At 33.0% G+C, this 21,910-nt stretch overlaps 1 long non-coding RNA gene and 1 pseudogene across 2 annotated transcripts; one reads left to right on the forward strand and one right to left on the reverse strand.

Annotated features, from left to right (window-relative positions):
* Positions 1 to 5,783: 5,783 nt before the first annotated feature.
* Positions 5,784 to 11,313, forward strand: LOC124848703 (uncharacterized; annotated as a pseudogene). Its single transcript, XR_015784501.1, has 9 exons — positions 5,784 to 5,940; positions 6,098 to 6,181; positions 6,427 to 6,665; positions 6,806 to 7,040; positions 7,643 to 7,722; positions 7,890 to 7,974; positions 8,948 to 9,079; positions 9,187 to 9,299; positions 10,389 to 11,313. The product of XR_015784501.1 is annotated as an uncharacterized LOC124848703 (transcript).
* A 6,387-nt stretch (positions 11,314 to 17,700) lies between these two features.
* On the reverse strand, positions 17,701 to 19,889 carry LOC148204162 (uncharacterized). Its single transcript, XR_015784437.1, has 3 exons — positions 19,756 to 19,889; positions 19,532 to 19,608; positions 17,701 to 17,917 (listed from the first exon to the last, which is right to left on the reverse strand). It is a non-coding gene; the product is annotated as an uncharacterized LOC148204162 (long non-coding RNA).
* Between the last annotated feature and the right edge of the window lie 2,021 nt (positions 19,890 to 21,910).

The following is a 21,910-nucleotide window of genomic DNA, read 5'->3' on the forward strand; positions in this document are numbered from 1 at the left end:
ATGATTTTGGATTTTTTTGGGAAGTGAACCTGACAAAGACTAGCCTTGCTCCTACGTATCTCCACTTTTGATGGAGAATCAAGGATAACGTAGTTCTGGCTAGAAATTGTCTGTTGCTTTGAAATTGTTGATGTTTTTAGTTTTTGAAAATTTTATATTTTTTGATATTTTTATAAAATAAACGGAAAAGGTATTTAGCACAAGGACGATGCGTGCGATCACACGTGTGCTCAACCTTTAAAATATTTTTGTAATTTTATTTAAGAAAGAAGAAAAGGTTTTTTGGCACAAGGACGACGCGAGCGGTCACACGTGTGCTTAACCTTCAAAACGTATTTTTTTATACTTTACTTAAGAAAGAAGAAAAGGTTTTTAGCGCAAGGGCGACGCGAACGGTCACACGTGTGCTTAACCTTTAAACGTATTTTTTTGTAATTTATTTAAGAAAGAAGAAAAGGTTTTTAGCGCAAGGGCGACGCGAACGGTCACACGTATGCTTAACCTTTAAACGTATTTTTTGCAATTTTACTTAAAAAGAAGAAAAGGATTTTTAGCACAAGGACGACGCGAGCGGTCACACGTGTGCTTAACCTTTAAATGTATTTTTGTAAATTCTTTTATTTAAATTATAAATATTACATTATTAAATATATATTTTAGAATAAGTAGATATCTAGAATAAATAGATAAAACAAAATAATATAAAATAAGACAATAAAACTAAATAAAAAAAATAAAAATAAAATAGGATAAACAAAATAAAAAAAACAAATAAGTAAATAAAAAAAGCAAATAATGAGGGGTCCGAGAAAAGGCGTGCCGAATGTTCCGTCGCAGGCGACCGTGCAGTCCGTGGTAGTGGCCGAACGTACGTTGGGAAAGGATTTAGAATCACGAGCGCTCGTTGGGGAGAGTTGACGAACGTACGTTGAGAAAAGGAGCCTGGATGACGAGCGTTCGTTGGTGGAGATGTCGAACGGACGCTGGGAAAGGAGGCTTAATGACGAGCGCTCGTTGGGGACGAGCGCTCGTTGGAGAGTTGACGAACGGACGCTGGGAAGGGGGCTGAATGACGAGCGCTCGTTGTGGACGAGCGTTCGTTGGGGGAGTTGACGAACGGACGTTGGGAAAGGGGCTGAATGACGAGCGCTCGTTGGGGATGAGCGCTCGTTGGGGAGTTGACGAACGGACGCTGGGATAGGGGCTGAATGACGAGCGCTCATTGGGGACGAGCGTTCGTTGAGAAATGGAGGCTGAATGACGAGCGCTCGATGGGGGGATATGATGAACGGACGTTGAGGAATGGAGGCTGAATGACGAGCGCTCGTTGGGGGGATATGATGAACGTATGTTGAGAAATGGAGGCTCAATGATGAGATGACGAGCGGACGCTGGGAAATGGAGGCCGAATGGCGAGCGCTCGTTGGGGACGAGCGTTCGTTGGGAAGATGGTCACCAAACGGTCCGTCCAAGAAGTGGCCGGACGAACGTTTGGAGAGGAGGCCGATGACGAACGTTCGAAAAAGGCCTAATAAGGTGCGTTTATTCTGGGCTTGGCCCACCCGGGTGGTTTCTAACCTAGAATCCCCAAGGGGTTCAGCATCTTCCCTTCCATTCCTCACCCACTCAGATCCAACACCCTCCCGTAAGCTCACTCCCTCAGCTCACACACTCGCCAGAGACCCAAGGTCTCTTACTCTCTCTGCAGGCTCACTGCTGCCTATGCTAGCGCCGGCCACCGTCGCCTCGACCAGAACGCACCTTGGCCTCGCCGGCGACAACTCGCGCCACCAGACCCACTGCCGACCGCGGCGCCACTGCCGTCTCTCCCTCGCTTCTCTCGCACTAGCCTAGGGTTGAGGCTTTTCCACCTTGGGCACCGCCTACCGCCGCCTCTGCCAGAGCCGGCCACCGTCGCCTCTAGCGGGAGCGCGCTTCCTCACCGGCGCCACCAGCGTCACTGCTTCTTCCGATCTTGGCGTCGGTGGCACCGATGGGCTCTCCTATTCTCCTTTATCTATTTTCATTTTCTGTGCTTATAGCTTTGATTGGGTTTGGCTCTTGGAATGGTTGATGGGTGATCCAGTGAGAAAAATAGGGATGAATTTGACGAATTCTAGAACGGAAAGGGTGTAAATCTGAGAGGGGCTGATCACGGGTGTTGGAGATGAAGGCCCCTGTTGGAGATGAAGGCCCGTGAGGTAAGGATGAAGATGAGGGTGATGAGCAGAGGAGTCAGTGCCATGAAGGGATGAAGATTGATGATGGTCGTTGGCCGTGAGGTAGAGGTGAATGAATGGAATGGGTTTCAAGAGCAGAGAGATTGAGATAAGTGATGGCTAGGGAGGATGACAGTAGCATGGAAGAAATACCGATTCACATGTGCAAGACCAATTGGGACTAGCAAGCAGACACATAAAAGCTAACTCTTAAACTGAAACACCTACTAGCTGGAGTAGTAAGACTTACCTCTATAGGCTGATTTCGCACTTGTGCTATGGCTTGTAGTTGTCGGTCAACGCTCCTTACTTATCCTCCTCTCTGAACATGGCCTGTACTCCTTCTTTGTTGTGGGTGCAGTTAGCTGATGAATGATGAATGGTATCCGGGTGAGGGGAGTCGAGACTGGATTATAGTAAGGTGGAGATGTTGGCGATCTCCCGTTTTTTCCTGATGAGGTTTGTCCAAATTCCCCCCCATTGAAAAACCCCATGTTCCTTCCTTTTCAAAAATGCTTTGCAAGATTCCCATGAGGAAAAGCCTCTGACTTATGATATTCACTTTGAATTCAATTTGTCCTTTTTCCTCTTTTATGTTTCAAACGGATCAATTGGTCCTAGCGGATCAGATATCCTTTCTCATTTGATATATGATTGCAGCTATTGTAAGCCCTTTGCTGCAGAACGACAGTCTTCTATATTGCGTGCTGTGATATGCATGTTGCATGGCAGAAAGCTCAATTTGTGCTTGCGTAGACTGAGAATGGGGAGAAGCAAAGTCTGCTATTCCTAAAAGGCTTAGTTTACTATTGTGTTTTCTTTTTTTTTCTTTTTTTTTAGATTTTTATTTTTTTTGTTAACGCTTAACATAAAAAAATAAAGCAAAAAAACTAAATCAAATAAAGTGAAATAACTAATATAAAAAAAGTAAAATACAAAAATAACTTAAAAATAAAAATGAAAGAAAATAGAATAAAATAACATAAAACAAAAATAAAATAAAATAAACAGTCAATCCGGACAAAATTGGGTGTTGACATAGATATATTAATAAATTATAAATAATATTTTTTCAAATTTTTTCGATCATATCATTCAAGATTTAATATACAAACAACTAAAGATTAATCAATTACACTAAACCTCAAACAAAAATTAAGGATCACTCTATGTCTATTTCTAAAATTACAATAAATATTAATATAAACGAACAATACACCTTAATATAATTAACTATGCACCAAAAAATAATTTATAGTTTAATCAAGTTATAAATTAATCAAACATATAATAAATTTAAAATTATACAAACTTAAATTATGTAATAAATTTAAAATTATACAAACATAAATTATGTAATAAATTTAAAATCAATTAAACATCTAATACGAAAAAAAAGTCATGTTCAACTCTATCAATGAAAATATTTATACAAAACAATAACCGAATTACCCTAAAAACAATTACATACGCCCACACTATAACAAGAACATGTGAAGCTATCCCTAACGTAAAAAAAAATATATTAATAAGATACATGTTTTTCAATGCACTGCACATCAAATGAAAAAGGAAAAAACAATTTTTCTTCATTAGAAGAAGCCCTAACAAACACCATATGCTTGCCGCAGTCGAGAATGATGTTCGCGCAATAGAGAAAGTGGACACAAAAAAATGTAATGAGTATGTTTTTTAAACAAATTTACATTTCACCTACAAGCGTGAAATGTAAAACTGTCATATTTTATAACCTTTTAGATTAAACTTAAATATTAACCACTTAATAACAAAATTATTATCAGACATATTTCACATTTATTTTTTATATGTCAAACATAAATGTAATGTTATAGTAAGCTGCTTTTTTTTCCAATGTTACATGAAGACCAATTTATTTCTCATCCAAATAAATTATAAGGCTAAAACCAAATCTCTATATTCAATTTTTAAATATAAAAGAAAATAAACGCATGCAATGGATAAAAATATTAATTAAAATTACTTTCAAAAACCTTTTTATCAATAGTTTATAATATCCAATTAGTTACAAACCTGTATTACATATCGAAGCATTTCAACTTAACCATTCAAAATTCTCAATGTATCACTTAATGATTTTCAACATTTATAGACAAACAATTCAACCAAAATATGTAGTTTTCTAAATTTAAAAATAAATGTATTTCTATTTCAATACATAGAAAGTTCAAATCAATCTAGTCATGATTACCCAGAATCATAATCTTGTATAAAAATTTGTCATCAAATTTATAAATTAACATGTAAAGCGATTGAGTTTAATATTCAATTTAACTATAAATAAAATAGTTATAATTTAGCAAGTATAATTATCCTTACTTTCAAATGATTTATTTCCAAATGTAAAATTATAACTTCAATTATTTAGAAACATAATACAACACAAACAAACAAAGCCCGAATTTGACATGGAGGAAAATAAAATGTTGAACTTTAAAATGAACAAATACTTAATAAAAAATAACATATATTTTAATGGAATTAATCTTTCATGCACATGATGTTGTAATTAGATAGCAGGGACCAAATTAAGGGGAACTAAAGGACAATATTGATGCAATGAAAAGACATGGCTGCTAAATAGGAATAAACATTTGTCTCATCTTGCTTAGAATCATAAGCAATGTATCTTTAAAGTGATTGTGCATTCTGGTCTCTGTTAATAAATGATTTGACTTCTCTTGTTATAGTTAGACAACTTGAACTGTGCACTTTGTTTATTGTTCTTTTTTACTTTTTACATTGGCTTTGAGTAGATAATAATTTAGTTATTTCTTCTGATGTGATTGACAAATATATGGGTGCATTATTAAAAGTACTCAAGAAAATTAATCTCATAATCATACAACCTTTTTATAGATTTTTTTTTAATTTTTATAATGGGGTCTTCCCATTTTCATACCATTTAATAAGCATAGCAAACAGCCACACAAGCACCTCATTTGGTTCAATGCCAAGTGTCCAAATTAAATGGAGACTGAAAGTAAAGGACAATGTTGATGGAATCATAAGACTTGGAAGGGATAAGAAGTGTGTCTCAAACTACTTAGAATCATAAACAAGGACAATGATATTTTTTTTCTATAGATTGACTCTCTGGATCTCTGAGAATAATTAAATTATTTGCTTAGGAATTATCTTCAACACTATGGATGAAATAAACTATGTATTCTCAACTTTTTTTCTGTGGAAGGTATGCCATTATGACATGATGCCTGTGTAGCCATTAACGAATGAAATTATAATATTTAATGGCTTGACCATACGAGGTATTCCCACCTTGTGTGATATGACATCGTAGTTTGGCCAAATCTGGTCAAAGTGAAACAACCTAATGCATGCTCTTCCTTATGTGAGCTTCATCTGAAAAAAGAAACAGTTGAAGATGCTAAAGTGTATCCTGGCCTGTTCTAGTGGCCATGCTTATTTCTTTTCATACAACCGTCTCTGGTATGGTGCAAATCTCTTGTTCACCCTGTGTTTTAGAGTTGCTGATGCTGACAATTTTTTTTATTGCCTTGTGTGTTGGAAAGAAAATTAGCATCTTCGGATGTGCCAAATGAGGAGCGGATCAATCTTATCAAAGATTTAGAGAGGAAGGAGACTGAATATATGCGATTGAAAAGGCAGTGTTAATGATTTTTAACTTTTGACCATCATTGGAAGGGGGGCTTTTGGGAAGGTTAGTACTGCCCTGGCGTGCATTTTTGTGCATGAAAAAATTCTTGCTGGATAAGATGCATTATATTATTATTGTGTTGTCTACAAATGGAAATCTTCTTTGTGCTGGCTGCTTACTATGTAATGATATTATTTTATGCTAACTTGTTCAATTACAGGTCAGACTGTGTCGGGAGAAGAAATCTGGAAATATTTATGCTATGAAAAAGCTGAAGAAATCTGAAATGCTTAGGAGAGGCCAGGTGGGAAATATACACTGTGCTAAGTAGAACGAAAAGTAAAAATTACTAATGGATGGATGTTCCATATGTAAATAACAGACTTGGCATGTAATTTAGTATTCTTCATAGTCCCTTAAAGTTCTGTTGTGGCTGAAATGTAATATTCCAATGTTAATGGGGTTATACTGTCTCCATTTTGGAAGGATCACCCATGTTAGTGGATGACTAAATGGCTTGAAGAATGCTTATTCGTTATTTTATTACAGGTGAAACATGTTAGAGCTGAGAGGAAGTTGCTGGCTGAGGTTGCCAGTCATTGCACTGTGAAGCTTTACTACTCATTTCAGGATACTGAGTACTTGTACTTTGATTATGGAGTCTGCCTGGGGGACATTATGACACTGCTGATGAGGGAAGACACCTTAAGTGAAAATGTTGCTAGATTTTATATTTCACAAAGTGTTATGGCCATAGAATCTATTCACAAACACAATTACATTCACAGGTTCAGTTTGGCTGTGCTCTTAAAGTTTTTAGCTTTATATGTTTTATCAGGGGTGATGGTTTATAGGGTGATGATGAAATATGTTGTTTTTGCATGCTAGACAAACATATTAATATTTTCACTTGTCATCTATTTTTCAGAGATATTAAACCTGATAACCTACTTCTGGATAAAAATGGTCACATGAAGCTCTCTGATTTTGGTCTCTGTAAGCCTCTCGATTGTATTGCCTTGTCTACACTGCATGAAAATCAGACCATGGATGATGAGACATTGGCAGAGCCAATGGATGTTGATGGATGTTTGCGTGATGCGGACAATCGGAGCAGCTGGAGAAGTCCTCGTCAGCATTGGCAGATGAACAGGAGGAAGTTGGTATGCTTTAGTTATTTAAACCCAAGAAGATATTTTCATAGAGATGGTCCTAACTTTCTTCTATGACACTCATGTCTCTGTATTTGGTTTCATAGTCTGGGTTTGGATTCTGTGGTCTAAATCAAAACCTGCATTGATATTAGAAGATTCCTTTTCTTCTTTGAATGATACAAAAGTAAAACAGAGCTAGAATCTTAACATTATGTGTCTATTTTTTGGAGGGTGGGGGGATAAAATTTTCAGGAGTTCTTTAAGGAAAAAATGTCTTTGAAGGCTCTAACTCCACACTTTTATATTTTGAATTATGAAAATGGGGAGGTTTAAAATTTTTTAAGCTATGGTCCAGTCTAAATTGTAAAATGACTCTGTCCCCCTATGTTCAGTCTTATTGTATGGTTTGAGGATACTGTACCTTGGGCTGCTATGCAATTATTCTCTTTAGTAAGACCTTAGTTCTTGATGACGGTTGTTGTTGAATCCATTGCACATAAATTATGCTTTTCAATTGCATGGTCTATAGTTACTATTGCACTTCTTATTCTAATACTTCTGAAATAAGAAAGCCTTTCATTGCACTCTGTTTCCTTGTTTCATGTTTCAAGGCATTTTCAACAGTGGGGACACCGGATTACATTGCTCCTGAAGTACTTCTGAAAAAAGGCTATGGGATGGAATGTGATTGGTTAGTTCTTACCTGAAGTATTTCTGTTTTAGACCTTGTAAACTTATCAGCTGGGAGGATTGCTGCTCTTTTTTGTTGTATTTAATCAATAAGCTGTAGTTATGTTGAATGTGTTTGGCTGGTCATTTGAAATTTGTACAGTTTTAATTGGCTTGATCATTTGGCAGGTGGTCACTGGGAGCAATAATGTATGAAATGCTGGTTGGTTACCCACCATTTTACTCCGATGACCCAATAACCACTTGCAGAAAGGTACCATTCTTAATTGGTTTAAAGACTTCACATTATAAATTAATATATTATTGCATCTCATATGTAGTTTAGTCTGACGGGGACTTGATACTTTGCACCATTTCCTATTGTTACCCCTTCTATTCTTTCTTAAACTCATTCTACCTCTTTACTATGTCCTCTAATGAAATCCTGGAAAACCAAAGGGAGACAAGCAGTTTAAGCTGATGTATGAATTGACACTGTCTCCTGTTGTTAGTACAAGTATTCTTTGAGACTCAAATATTTTATCCCCTCTCTCTATTCCCCTGATAAAACACGACAATTAATAAAAACCGGGGATAGGTGACAAAATGCCTGATGTTAGTTGTTTCATTGGTCAGGGACACTGTTCAATCATTTCAGTTAACCACTTGTGTCAACCCTCATTTGCACAATTATTTAATTTAAAGAATGTGAAAAGTTAACTAAAATAAGACACCAAGGTGTACTTGGATGGAGATGGGACGGGGAGGTTAGTTTATTTATTTATTTTTGAATTAGGATGGTTATATTATAGTAATAGTTTATTTATTTATTTTTGAATTAGGATTATTATATTGTATTAATTAGAATAATAAGGAACATTCGAAAAATGATCTATTGGAGATGTGATAAAACTATTTATGTGCCGTCACTAATAATAACTCTAGCTTTTTGGGAGATGTGATTTTTAAAACAGTAAAAGATCATTTGCTGGAAAATGATCTTGAGTTTGATTTTAAACTAAGTTGTTGATCTTAGCCACCTATTTTAAATAGTAGTTAAGCTCAAGGTAAGGGGGACCTCTATATCATCTGTGTCTCAAGCGCAGTCCGCTTTTCTGTGAGGGAAAATGTAAGAGAAGTAATTATTGGATGTATTTTGCGCCTTTTTAGTTATGTTACCCAGAAGAGTCAGTGTTCCCAAGATTCTGTTCTTTTTGGTTGGCACTAAGTTCACTAATTGTTTTCAGATTGTTCACTGGAGAAATCATTTAAGGTTTCCTGAAGATACCCAGTTAACACTTGAGGCCAAGGATCTAATTTATAGGTTGCTGTGTGATGTTGATCATAGGTTAGGTACTCGAGGGGCCCAAGAAATAAAGGTAAGGTGTTTTCATTTTATTTTAATTATTATAATATTGCCGAGATGCTGTCAGCCTCTTTTTTTTTTTTTTACCTGTCATACTTAATATACGTTTGTATATACCAGGCTCATCCTTGGTTCCATGGTGTGGAGTGGGAGAAACTGTATGAAATGGAGGCAGCATTTAAACCTCAAGTCAACGGGGAGCTGGATACCAAAACTTCATGAAGTTTGATGAGGTATAAAATAGGAACTCATCACGCTATCCCATTATTTCTTGTTCTGTATATTTTCTTACAGAAGAACTGCCACGAATTGTTGGAAAAACTGCATATATCTAATTTTGCCGTTAATCATTTGAAAATTGTGCTTCAATGTTACCAGGGATTAGGGGTGTAAGTGGGTTGCGCCCAACCTGGTAACCCACCTAATCCAATCCAATCCTATTTCACTATTGTAAGTTGAGTTGGGTTGTAATTTTTTAGTGCACCCAATTAGAATTGGTTTCTTCATGAGTTAGAGAGCCGATGAACTCGACCAGCCCAACTGATGTTCTTATGTGTCTAATAATATTACTATAAAATGTTATATGTTTTATAATATGAATGTGTGTCATAAGTATTGTTTTTACCTTATAAATATTAAGAAACATTAAAAGTATTTATTTTGACAATTTTTTTTCCAAAAGGTGATAATATTTTTAAAATTATCCCATTTGATGCTCCAGTCCAACCCAATTATAACAGGTTTAGGCTGAATTGGGTTGTTAAATAAAATAAAGTTGAACTCAGTCCAACCCAATTATTTTAATTGGGTTGAGTTGCAAACGAGATTAAATTCAATGGAATCCAGACCTGCAACCAGCAATTTAGCTTGACGTATTGTTAAATGTTGATTTGTCTTGGCTATATATTTCTAAATTTTGATACTCTTTATGGCTAATATGCTTTTAAAATGCTTGGATTGTACTATATGTAGAAGTTTGTGGGAATCTTTGTACTAAAAGTGAAGGTTTACCAATGGGCAGTTAACATCTTAAATGTATTTTCCGTTCAATCTTGGACAGAGATTTCAAATTTGTACATTGAACCTGTTATTGTTACTTTTCCTCTCTAATACAGTTTCAGAACCCTTTCTTCTATAAGTTCCTTATGCTTGTTCTTCCAGTAAGACATACTACTTGCACTAAGAGTTCTTTAATCATCTTTCCACTTTGATGACATTTTTTGATATATTCTTGATTGCGTATAATGCCCATGTTTATGGAGTGTAATTAGCTGTAAAAAACCTTCATGATTTTCTCATTGTATGCTTTGGTGAATTATTAGGTGGATCCACCAACAGCGGCAAGAAGTGGGTCTGGATTAGTTTTTTTTACACTTTTTTTTCCCTAAATTTGTTTACTATCAATTGTTATATGTGAAGACATGTTATGGAATTGTTTGGGTAAATTTCCATCTTTACTTTTAGGTGAAGAAAAAAAATTTAAATAGACTTCCCCATAAACTCAAAATAGTTATGTATGATTTAAATATTACCTTTTAGAAAACGGTATACTTTCTCTCGTCCATTTGGTTTCACTGATTTGTGATACTTTTTCAATACCTTTGCTGATAACAGTTAAAAGTGATACGTGTTATGAAAATAATTTTTTGTTTATTGTTCTTTATATCAAAACTATTAGATGGTGAATATTCTTTTCATAGAATAAGCAAGATAACCGTTCGTCTTCTTGAAATATATCTACTTAGGTTAGTGCATTTAATGGCTTAAAAAGGAAGGAATTTGTTGTATGTTTCGCACCTATCAAGGGTGGTAATCAATGGATACAAACCATGTTGCTTCTATAAATTTTTGTAAAAAAATGGGGAAACAAATAGCAATTTGTTTGAAAATTGATGGAGATGCAATACGTCATCAACAAAAGTCTGCAGTAGAAGAGAAAGAAGGTTTAGGGAATGGATAGCAATGGTTTTCTTGTCTCTACAGAAGGGACAATTGACATCAGGATAGTGGAGATGAGGGCGTGGCAATGACAGGAAAGGACATGTAGAGTGTGTGGAGGATGGGTAATTGGGTAGTGGCTGGGGTCACAGGGAATGCCCTGTTTCTATCCATGATATCTTTTTTATTTTATTTTACCTTTATACGTTTCCTGCAAGTTCCACTGTAATCAGAGCTTTTCCTCTTAATTTCTTTCTTACTGTTGGTGAAAGATAAATGCATATATATTTATCCTATTTATTATTATTATACTCTATTTGGGTTTATCATAATTATATTCTGTTTAGAGTTATGATTATAGTGTGTTTAAATTACTGTAATTATCATGATTATATTGTGTCTAAGGTTATCCTAATTATCATGTACTTTTGTATTAATTTATTTTTATAAATAAAAAATTACGAGAGAATCAATCAAATCTCTAAAATTATTTTACAGTTTAATTTTTTGAGTCATATTATGTTTTTAATTGATATTTTTTTTTTCTTATATTAGAATCATGATTTTAAAAAACAGTTTGTGATCACAATTTCGTCAACAGATTGCAAATTTGTAACATCCCAATATCTCACGCTGGATAATTCATAATTTATATATTGTAACATTACATTTACGGTAATATCCCGTAATCTCACACTTATAAATTCATAGTTAATATATGTCTACACATGTTTTAAACTCAGATTTCAACTATAAACTCATAAATATAATTCGAATTCTTCTAACTTATTCTTCTGTCTCTCTCTTCATTGACATTGGATCAGACAACATTCCTTCATCTGCTCCCCGTATAACGAATTATACGATCATCGCACATACCCAAACAAAAACAAACACTAACAAGTAGGGTAAGCTAACATGCAACCAATCATTTATGAAACATGCATGCAAACCTCATATAATAATTATGTCATACATACTCATACCATCATACAACAATCACATCATACATACTCATCCATTACTTTGATACACATGGTAAAATGACATCACAAGACTTGTTACTTTATAACCCGACTCGTCCGGACCAGAATGATTACCGAGCTATGGCGGGTCTTGCACTCGTGGTGGCTTTATGAAACTTGGCACTACCGCCTTATGGAACTTGGCACTACCGCCTTATGAAACTTGGCACTACCGCCTTATGGAACTTGGCACTACCGCCTTATGAAACTTGGCACTACCGCCTTATGGAACTTGGCACTACCGCCTTATGGAACTTGGCACTACCGCCTTATGGAACTTTGGCACTACCGCCTTATGAAACTTTGGCACTACCGCCTTATGAAACTTTGGCACTACCACCCGACCACAGTCACGAGGTTAATCCGTTATCACTCACCTTGGATCATATGAAAGCACCCAAGACTAGGACCTCCTGCTACTCCTCACCACATGGTTCAATCCTCTCTACATGAGAAGAAAGACCATTGGAGTTTCAGGATGACCCCCAAAACTGAGCTACCATGCAATCATTTTATACACCCCCAAATTACCACCATGTATCCTCTCCTTGAGGATCATGGAATTACGTTCATGAATCATACTATTACCTTGAAACTTAACCCAAGACATGAATAACCATATACCATCGTATTATCACAGTGAATCTAACATATCTCATACATTCACATACTTTCCACATAATTCACAATCATGTTCAGATGCATAAATTCAAATGCAATATAATAAAATACAATCATCGCATAAATCACACAAACTCAATATATTCCAACAAGATATATTACACAATAATTTAACAATACATAATCTGTTCAATAGGATTTAAGTTAAAAACTTGTCGAGTAGACTTCCAGGAAAAAGAGGTGCGTCACAATGGACAACTTAAGTACCAAGTCTTTCCTTAGCCAAAGTGTTCCTCAACTAGTTTTTAACAAATTTCTTATTTACAGATTCAAAACAACAGCATACAATATTTACACCGAATTTCAACATAGATAAACATACAGTAAGCATTAACAGTAATTACACAGAATTTCAAGATATGAATAGTAATAAAACAATACTAAATCATAATATAAAAGCATAGAAAAGTTAGCTCCCCTGCCTCTATTCCAGACTTAATCTCCTGCTCCGAATTTGTTTCCCCGAAACCCTTCAGAACCTCTACTCTTCTTGCAACTAAAAATTTCTCCCTAACTCTTTCTTCTCTATTTCTCAAGCTCTCACTTGATTCCTCTTTTCTTGGTGCAAAATATTCTTCCCTCCTATGGCTATTTATAGTAAAAAAAAATTTACTATTCATTAATATTTTAATATTATTTATTATTTTAATATTATTTAAAAAATAATATTTTAATCATTTACTCACCAAATCTGATCCTAGTTTCTTCCATATTAAGAAATCCTAATTTCTTCCATGCTAAGGAATCCTAATGCTGAAAATTTATTTTTACTATTCACTTTTTACTATTTACTATTTACTTTTTACTATTCAATTTAAAAAAATTTACTAAATAAGTTATCAAAAATTTGAACCTCTCCTTCTAAAATTACTATAATTTTATATCCAAAATTTACATTTTTCTATCCATTAAAATTATTATTACTAATAAAATACTAAAATTTACTACTGTAAATATTTTCTTTTTCATGGGTCTTACAAAATTTACAATAACTCTGATTTTCTGACCTCAATTTGTAGCTATAGTGGCCCATTTATCTGCAATTTCCTGCTACATCAACAAAAACTGCAAAGCTTGGATCGATTCAAAATCTTGATTATAATTAAATAAATAAGTCATTCTTCTGTTTGTTTTATTTTTAGTCTTTCGTCTCTTTGATATTAGTTACAATTGGAGCAACTCTTCCTTTCAGTATCACTACCTTTTTTCTCATCTTCCTCTGCTTAGTTAAACACTTGATTTGCAAGGTATTGGAGTTGCATTCCATACGTACGATATTCTAGTATGACGTTTATGGGTCTTAGGCTCTCCGAGCTAGCTATCGTCTCCAAAGATTCGTATTAATTGGTATTAGAGTCTTTCACCGTCCCTCTCAACTGCAAACAAGCAGAGCGGGTCGTGAAGTTGGCACTCACCATCTAGTGTTTGTCCAGGATTAATCATGGACTAGTGCCAGCTCATATAAATGGGCTGTGGAGTGTGGTGGGATTTTAGGAACCAATCCATAGACTTTAGGATCCCGTATTACTGTAGTTAGCTTTCGTGGTGTGGTTCTTTGCCCTCTTGAGATTCTTATAAACATGATTTGACTCAAGTCCTTACCGTTACTACCAAAAACCTCACGAGTTGTTTCGGCTGGCATCTTATCAATTTGTTTTGCCCTTGTGTTTTACTGTTATTACGTGACTCTAAAGTCAGAAGTCTTTATTTGATTATTCTGGTTCATAGTTGGAGGATGTTTCTCAGTCTTCAATAGCTAATTTTTTGCACTATTAACAAGAAATACTTGTTTATATGATTTTAAGGTGATTATTTTAACCGTTAACGAACTTAGTATGCATTATTATTCTTTGATTGGATGACAATATTCTTCTTCCGTCCTTTTCTTTTAGAATGTAAGATGTATCCATCAAGTATGACATTTAATACATCGTTGACATTTAATAGAAACAATTTTAAAAGATAAAAAAATTGCACCCGCACTATATATACTATGTCTAATCGTTGACATTTTTAAAATTGCATCCACACTATATATACTATCTTTTAATTATAACAAAATGATATGTTATTCATTGGAAGAAAATATTTTTATAATTTGTAACAAATACAAAAAAAATCTATTATTATAAATTTGATAAAATTTTAATAATAATATTGATTTTTGAAATACACAAATAAAAATTGTCACTCATAATCACAGAAAACAATACAATTTGATTTGAATTTCAATTTTATCAAATTTATTCATAAATTTACAATATACATATATTAATAATATTTTTTTTCAAATTGTTCGATGATATTATTCAAGATTTAATACACAATTACACTAAACCTCAAACAAAAATTAAGGATTACTCTATGTCTATTTCTAAAATTACAATAAATATTAATATAAACTAACAATACACCTTAATATAATTAACTGTACCTAAAAATAATTTATAGTTTAATCAAGTTATAAATTAATCAAACATATAATAAATTTAAGGTTAAACTATTTTCGTGAGTTTTTTTTAGTTCAATCTCTGTTTTATTATAATCTTCAATTTAGTCTTAAAAAGTGTTAATTTGAGTCTATTAGGCATTTGTTGTTAAATTGTGCTATCAGAGTTAAATTTCTGATGAGTTGGGACGTTGACGTGGCATGTTTTTCAAACATGTCATGCTGAAACTTTTATAAGTGGCATTTATTAAAAGATTATATTTTAATAATAGGGTTTTTGAAATGGGATTTAATAATAGAATTTTCGATAAGTTGATTTTGCCCTTGTCGATGCTTCTTTCTTTCGGTGAATCACCACTTCCAACAGCTCCTCCACGCGCCAATCACATCGCGGTTTGGTGCGAAATCACATCGCGGTTTGGTGCGATCTGGTGAAGACCCTCGCTCTCCAGGGATGCGATCTGGTGTGACCAAGCGCAAATAATGGGTCTGGTACTCCAGATTAAGTGGAAGGGTCCCAAACTCACATTTAGCTCGTTGCGTAGAATCGCCATTGCCAAGAACTTCACCAGAGAGGCGCAACCTCGACCTGACGACGTCATTTTCTAGGACGAGGAGTTTCACATGCTCTGCACCCTCTCTGCCTACAAAGACAATGTCTTTCACTCTTGGGAAATCATTTTCTCTCTCTTCAATGTTTGTCTCTCTTTCTCTCCCTTCATCTCTATTTCGTGTTTTTTTCTCTGCTGCAATTTTAGAATTTTAGATTAATCTTGTTTTTTTTTTCATATCTCGTAAATTATTTTTTTTTATTTTAAAGAAGTGATTTTTGGGGGTTGATCGGAAAATGGGTGTTTTTTTTTTCCTTTTCTTGTTTTTGGGGGTTGATTGTTTGATGCTCTGCTTTCCAGTTCTTTCATTATGAGGAATCGTCTCTGATAGTTCTTTTAGATTGACAAAAGCGAATGAAGGACCGATTTCAATGTCTCTTCTTTCTTCAACAGCATCATAATGATGACATATCAATGCTATCGAAAACAACATGCATAGCAACAACAACACACAACTAAAAACAAAAAAATTTTTAATTTTGAATGGGTCGATAAACATTGATGATAGACAAAACTAAACAGTAGAGAACACACTTCAAAATTAATCAAGGAAGATAATAATAACCATAGTTAGATTTTGGAAAAGGCGTCACCAGCTCGTTCCCTTCCTCTTCCAAAAAGGTTCACCAAATGGTGAGAAATGTCAAACTGTGCATCTAACACTAGCGCTCCAACCACCATTTCCACTCTTCTTTCCCATTGCTTCCTTCTTCTCTCTCTGTTGTGTCTTTTTCTGTTGTATCTCTCAGACTGGGAAGAAGATTTCTGGGTGCTGCTTGTAATGGAAGATGATTTTTTATTTATTTTTTTAATCAAACATTTTTCACGTTAAACTTAGGAACTTACACGTAACATCCTGCCACATTTAAAAAACATGTCACGTCAACGTCCCAGTTCATAAAAAATTTAACTCCGTTAGCACAATTTAACAACAGGACCTAATTAACTCAAATTAACACTTTTTAAGACCAAATTGGAGATTCTAATAAAACAGAGATTAAACTGAGAAAAACACACTAAAATAGGAACAACTAAAAGAGTTTAACCTAAATTTAAAATTATACAAACATAAATTTAAAATCAATTAAACATCTAATATGAAAAAAAAATCATAAAATTCATGTTCAACTCAATCAATGAAGACATTTATATAAAACAATAATCGAATTACCCTAAAAACAATTACATACGTCCACACTATAACAACAAGGAAAAACAATTTTAGTCATTAAAAGAAGCTCTAACAAACACCAGATGCCTGCCACCGTGATGAGTATGTTTTTTAAACAAATTTATATCTCACCTACAAGCTTTATACACATTAAAACTAGATTTCCATTTGATCTGTCATTTTTTATTCATCTAACCTTCTAGATTAAACTTAAATATTAATCACTTAATTATAAAAATATTATCACACATCTATCTTTTATATGTCAAACATAAATGTAATGTTATAGTAAGTTGGTTTTTTTTTTCAACGTTACATGAACAACAATTTATTTCTCATCCAAGTAAATTATAAGGCTAAAACCAAATCTCTATATTCAATTTTTGCTTTAGCAAAAATATAAAAGAAAATAAATGTATGCGACGGGTAAAAATATTAATTAAAACTATTGTTTTAAAAACCTTTTATCAAGTTTATAATATCCAATTAATTACAAACATATATTACATATTGAAGAATTTCAACTCAACATTCAAAATTTCCAATGTATCACTCAATGATTTTCAACCATTTATCCATAAACAATTCAACCAAAAATGAAAAACCAAAATATTTAGTTTTCTAAATTTCAAATAAAAATATATTTCTATGTCAATACATAGAAAGTTCAAATAAATATATCCATGATTACCCAGAACTGTGACATCCCTAAAATATACATCATGCATATATAATAAAGACGTCATTGAATTATAATAATAGAAAGCAGTTGGAAACATATGACAGAGTATAGGGAGTTATAGTCATCCTTAATAAGCTAGGAATCCAAACATGAGGTACTAAAGTCTTCCAAAATACCATAAGTTCTACAGATAACAGTTTTAAAACTCATAATTCAAAGTACAAATATCCTAATGATACTAGGATTCAACATTCTCTTCCTCCAGGGCTTGCTTCAAGGGCACCTCCTCGACATCTGCTCCAATCCAAGTGGATAATCATCGCAAGAAGAAACATACACAAACAACACAAACATGCAAGGGTGAGCTAATTATATAAAAAGCATACAATATAACAAGACGTGCATGCCACAACTAAATTTAATCAATCAAGATAAAACACACATCCTAACATGTTACGTTCTAGACTTGACTCGTCCGGACTTTAGAATGATAGTCGAGCTATGGCGGGTCTTGCGCTCGTGGTGGCTTATGAAACTCGAGCTCCCCCACCCTACGACACTCACGAGGTTAGACTGTTCCGGGCCTTGAGGCGTATTGGAAGCCCCCAAGACTAAGACCTCCTGCTACTCCTCACCACATGGTTCAATCCTCTCTACGTGAGAAGAAAGACCATTGGAGTTTCAGGATGACCCCCAAGACTGAGCTCCTACATTCATTCTAAACATACTTGAATCTCAACAAGAGAATTCACTATGGATCACAACATGAGGCACCACCATGTAACCCCTGTGAGGTCCATGGAATTACGTCCAGCAAACATACTTTGAAAATCACATACTTTCACTTTTACATTGCATACAAACATAGATATAATACTAACTATACTTCAAAAGACCACAAACAACTTAATAAGTCATAAAAAATCACATGAAACCATTCCATGTACATTAACAAACAATAACAGTCCAAGAAGACCCACTAAATAGTACAAAAACCCCTTAAACTCATACTTAGACAAGGAAAATAACTTTGAAACCATCACCAACTGTTCTGGAAAGGCCCAAAACCCCTAAAATGACCTAAAGAACGTCCAAAAATGATATTCAGAACCCCAAAAACCACCCAAAACTGTTCTGGATGATTTTCCGACGACAATAATCAATTATCATATGTGATAATCGATTATTTGCGAGAGCTTTGAAGAGGATACAACTCTCTAACTAGAATAATCGATTATTAAGTGAGATAATCGATTATTCTTATCAGTTTTTGACAGCAACGTGATTTTTCTGGTTTTGGTGCATCTTAGACATATTCAAATGAACAATTTAAAATCTGTAACACTAATATTGATATGAAACATGTTTATAGATGAAAGTAAAGTATTTCATTGGTCATTTGGATATGAATTAGATGTACTAAACCAACTCAATTTCTACTCCAAAACATCAAACTCAATAACTAGAGGACCCCAAACCCAATTCTAACACTTTGTACCTATTCTGACCAATTTGGTGACTCAAACAAGTCACAATCCACTTGCTAAGACTTCCCCAATAGCCCAATTATACCCAGAACCCCTAACTCTCAAATTCACTACCTCACTTCCTCTAAACTGACCTAAAACACTATCAAATCACAAAGTTTTCTACCTAGCTAAAATTACAACAGATTTCACACTCCAAATCACTTCTAACATGATCCAATACAGTAATTAAGTTCATCAAACTCACTATAAAGCAATCAATCACAATTCCATCAATTACACCATTCTATTTAAACCATCATATATACTTAAAATCCAAAGTACCGTACAAAACCGCACGACAGTCCAAAATTCAACCTGCATTCATTTACAAAGTAGATTCAAGAATTAAATTTGAAGAAAAACAATTAGCTCCCCTTACCTTGGTGGTTATAAGCACACCACTTTAGAAGAAGCCCCAAAACAGTAACCCTCGCACAAAAACAAGTTCAACAGGACCTACAAACCACCAAATTGGGGTAGAGTACAACTTTTAGAACTAGAAGGAACAAGGAAACTAAAGGGAAAAGCTATCAGCTGCATGCAACCGGTAAAGTGGCATGCCCTATTCAAAGACAGTGGAGGAGAAGGGGGAAAACGACTTACCAGTCGGAATGAAGAAAACGTTCAATTCAAAACGGAGCTCTCAACTCTGGGAATACAGGGACGCCACCTAAATGATAATGCATGGTTCAGTGTGGAGATTAAAGAGAAGGTAAAGGAAGAATAAGTTTTCTAGAGAGAGGAACACTTTTAAGAATGAGTTCAGCTTTTTTTTTCTAAAAGTTTAGCAGAAACTATAAATTGTTTTCTTTTTAATAAAAAGCCCCTCCCTTTTTCTTAATAATGTTTTCACCCATCTTCTTTATATATATATATATATATATATATCAAATGATTATCCTTACTTTCAAATGATTTATTTTCAAATAAATGTTATAGAAAAATTATGACTTCAATTACTTAGAAACATAGTACAACACAAACAAACCTAGCCAGAATTTGACATGGAGGAAAATAAAATGTTGAACTTTAAAATGAACAAATATTTAATAAAAAATAACATATATTATAGTGGAATTAATCTTTCATGCACTGCCATTGCAAGATAATTTTCAATTTTGGAAGAATTTAAAAATGAAATAAGAAACCAAACAAAAAATATGGAGTAATATAAAATTCAAACATATAAAGGAGAAAGAGTTTAAGAACACAGAAGAATAAAAAGAATAAATATGCCCAAAGTTTTACAATAATATATTGGAAAAAAAAACACAAATTTTTACACTCTTCTTAGCTAAATAGATATTTTAGGTTCCAATAATTGAGGTTCAATGTTATTTCACCACTTAACAGTGAAAATGATAAATGAGGATGATTAATTTTATAGAAGTTAAGTGAGAAAACTTTTCCCAAATATGAAACTATGTTTCACTAAATACTTTTTATTTCTAAACAAAATAATTGTTCCAATTATGCTATATAGTTAATATTAAAAATGCTTTATTTGGATTTAAAAATATATTATATAGATAAATTGAGAAATGTAATAAAGTATCACTGTTTGTCAATTTACATGAATTTGACAATTTGTCTTTAGCTTGTTGACATTTTCTATGTGAGTTTATAAATTTTCTTAAATAACATTATAAAAATAATTAAAATTTTAAAACAGCTCAGTAAAATAATAACACTAAAATAAAAAGTGTATAAACTTTTACCACTACCAATAAATTAAAGTCAAATATTTTATTTTTAACTTTTTCTTACATATTTAATGCTATATTAATAAAGTAGAAACATGATCCACCCATGTGCTAGATGACTGTGTATATGAAGAATAAAAAAATAAAAAAAGAAATGACAATGTATACCATATATGTCTGTACCTTCCATCTTAAAATAATTGTTAATTTAAAATATACACATATTATTGTTAACGTTAAACTGTTGAACAGAAGAGGACAAAACAAAATATTGGAGAAAAAAAAGTGAAAATAGAAATTTGTTTGATTGATAAGAAGGAATAAAAAAAATCTTTTATATTGAAAAATAAAAAAGTATTTATTACTATTACAATTATTAGGGAAAACATAAATAGTACAATAGAACCTATTATACTGGTAATTTTCTTTATTATCTAAAAACAAAATAATTAAACACATTATTTATTACATATGATATAGAGATTATGTTATAATAAAAAAATAATTTAATTATATAGAATAGAAATGTTTTAAATATTTACAACTTAATTATATATATAATTGAAATAAATATTTTTTTCTTCCTAGAAAATATTGATTAGTTTCTTTTTGTGTTTTTTATTTTACTCCAATTATTATTTTTTTATTTTTAGTACTTTCAGCATCATTTATTATAATTTGTGTAATATTAGGAATGAAATAACAAATTATTTGCATAGAACAAATAAAAAATATGCTCATTTATAGATTATTAAACCATCAAACTGACAAAAACAACAGCATATTAAATTTATATAATAAATTATAAATTTAATTTATTATAATTTTTTTTATTTCTTGTTCATATAATTAATTACATTGAGGTTTTGAATAATTTTTTTCCTTCTCATAAATTGGATTTCAATTTTACTTCAACACATAAATATCTTCCATAAACTCATAATATATCAGTGAGAGATGTTTCTACTTTCTAAAAAATCAGAGTAATTTCTTTTTATATTTATTTTGATTTCTTCTAAAAATAGTTAAAATCATTACACTGTTAATATTTATCT

The sequence above is a fragment of the Vigna umbellata genome, chromosome 2 (assembly GCF_029865625.1).
Source record: "Vigna umbellata cultivar VRB3 chromosome 2, Vumbellata_1.0, whole genome shotgun sequence".
NCBI classification, from domain to species: Eukaryota; Viridiplantae; Streptophyta; class Magnoliopsida; order Fabales; family Fabaceae; genus Vigna; species Vigna umbellata.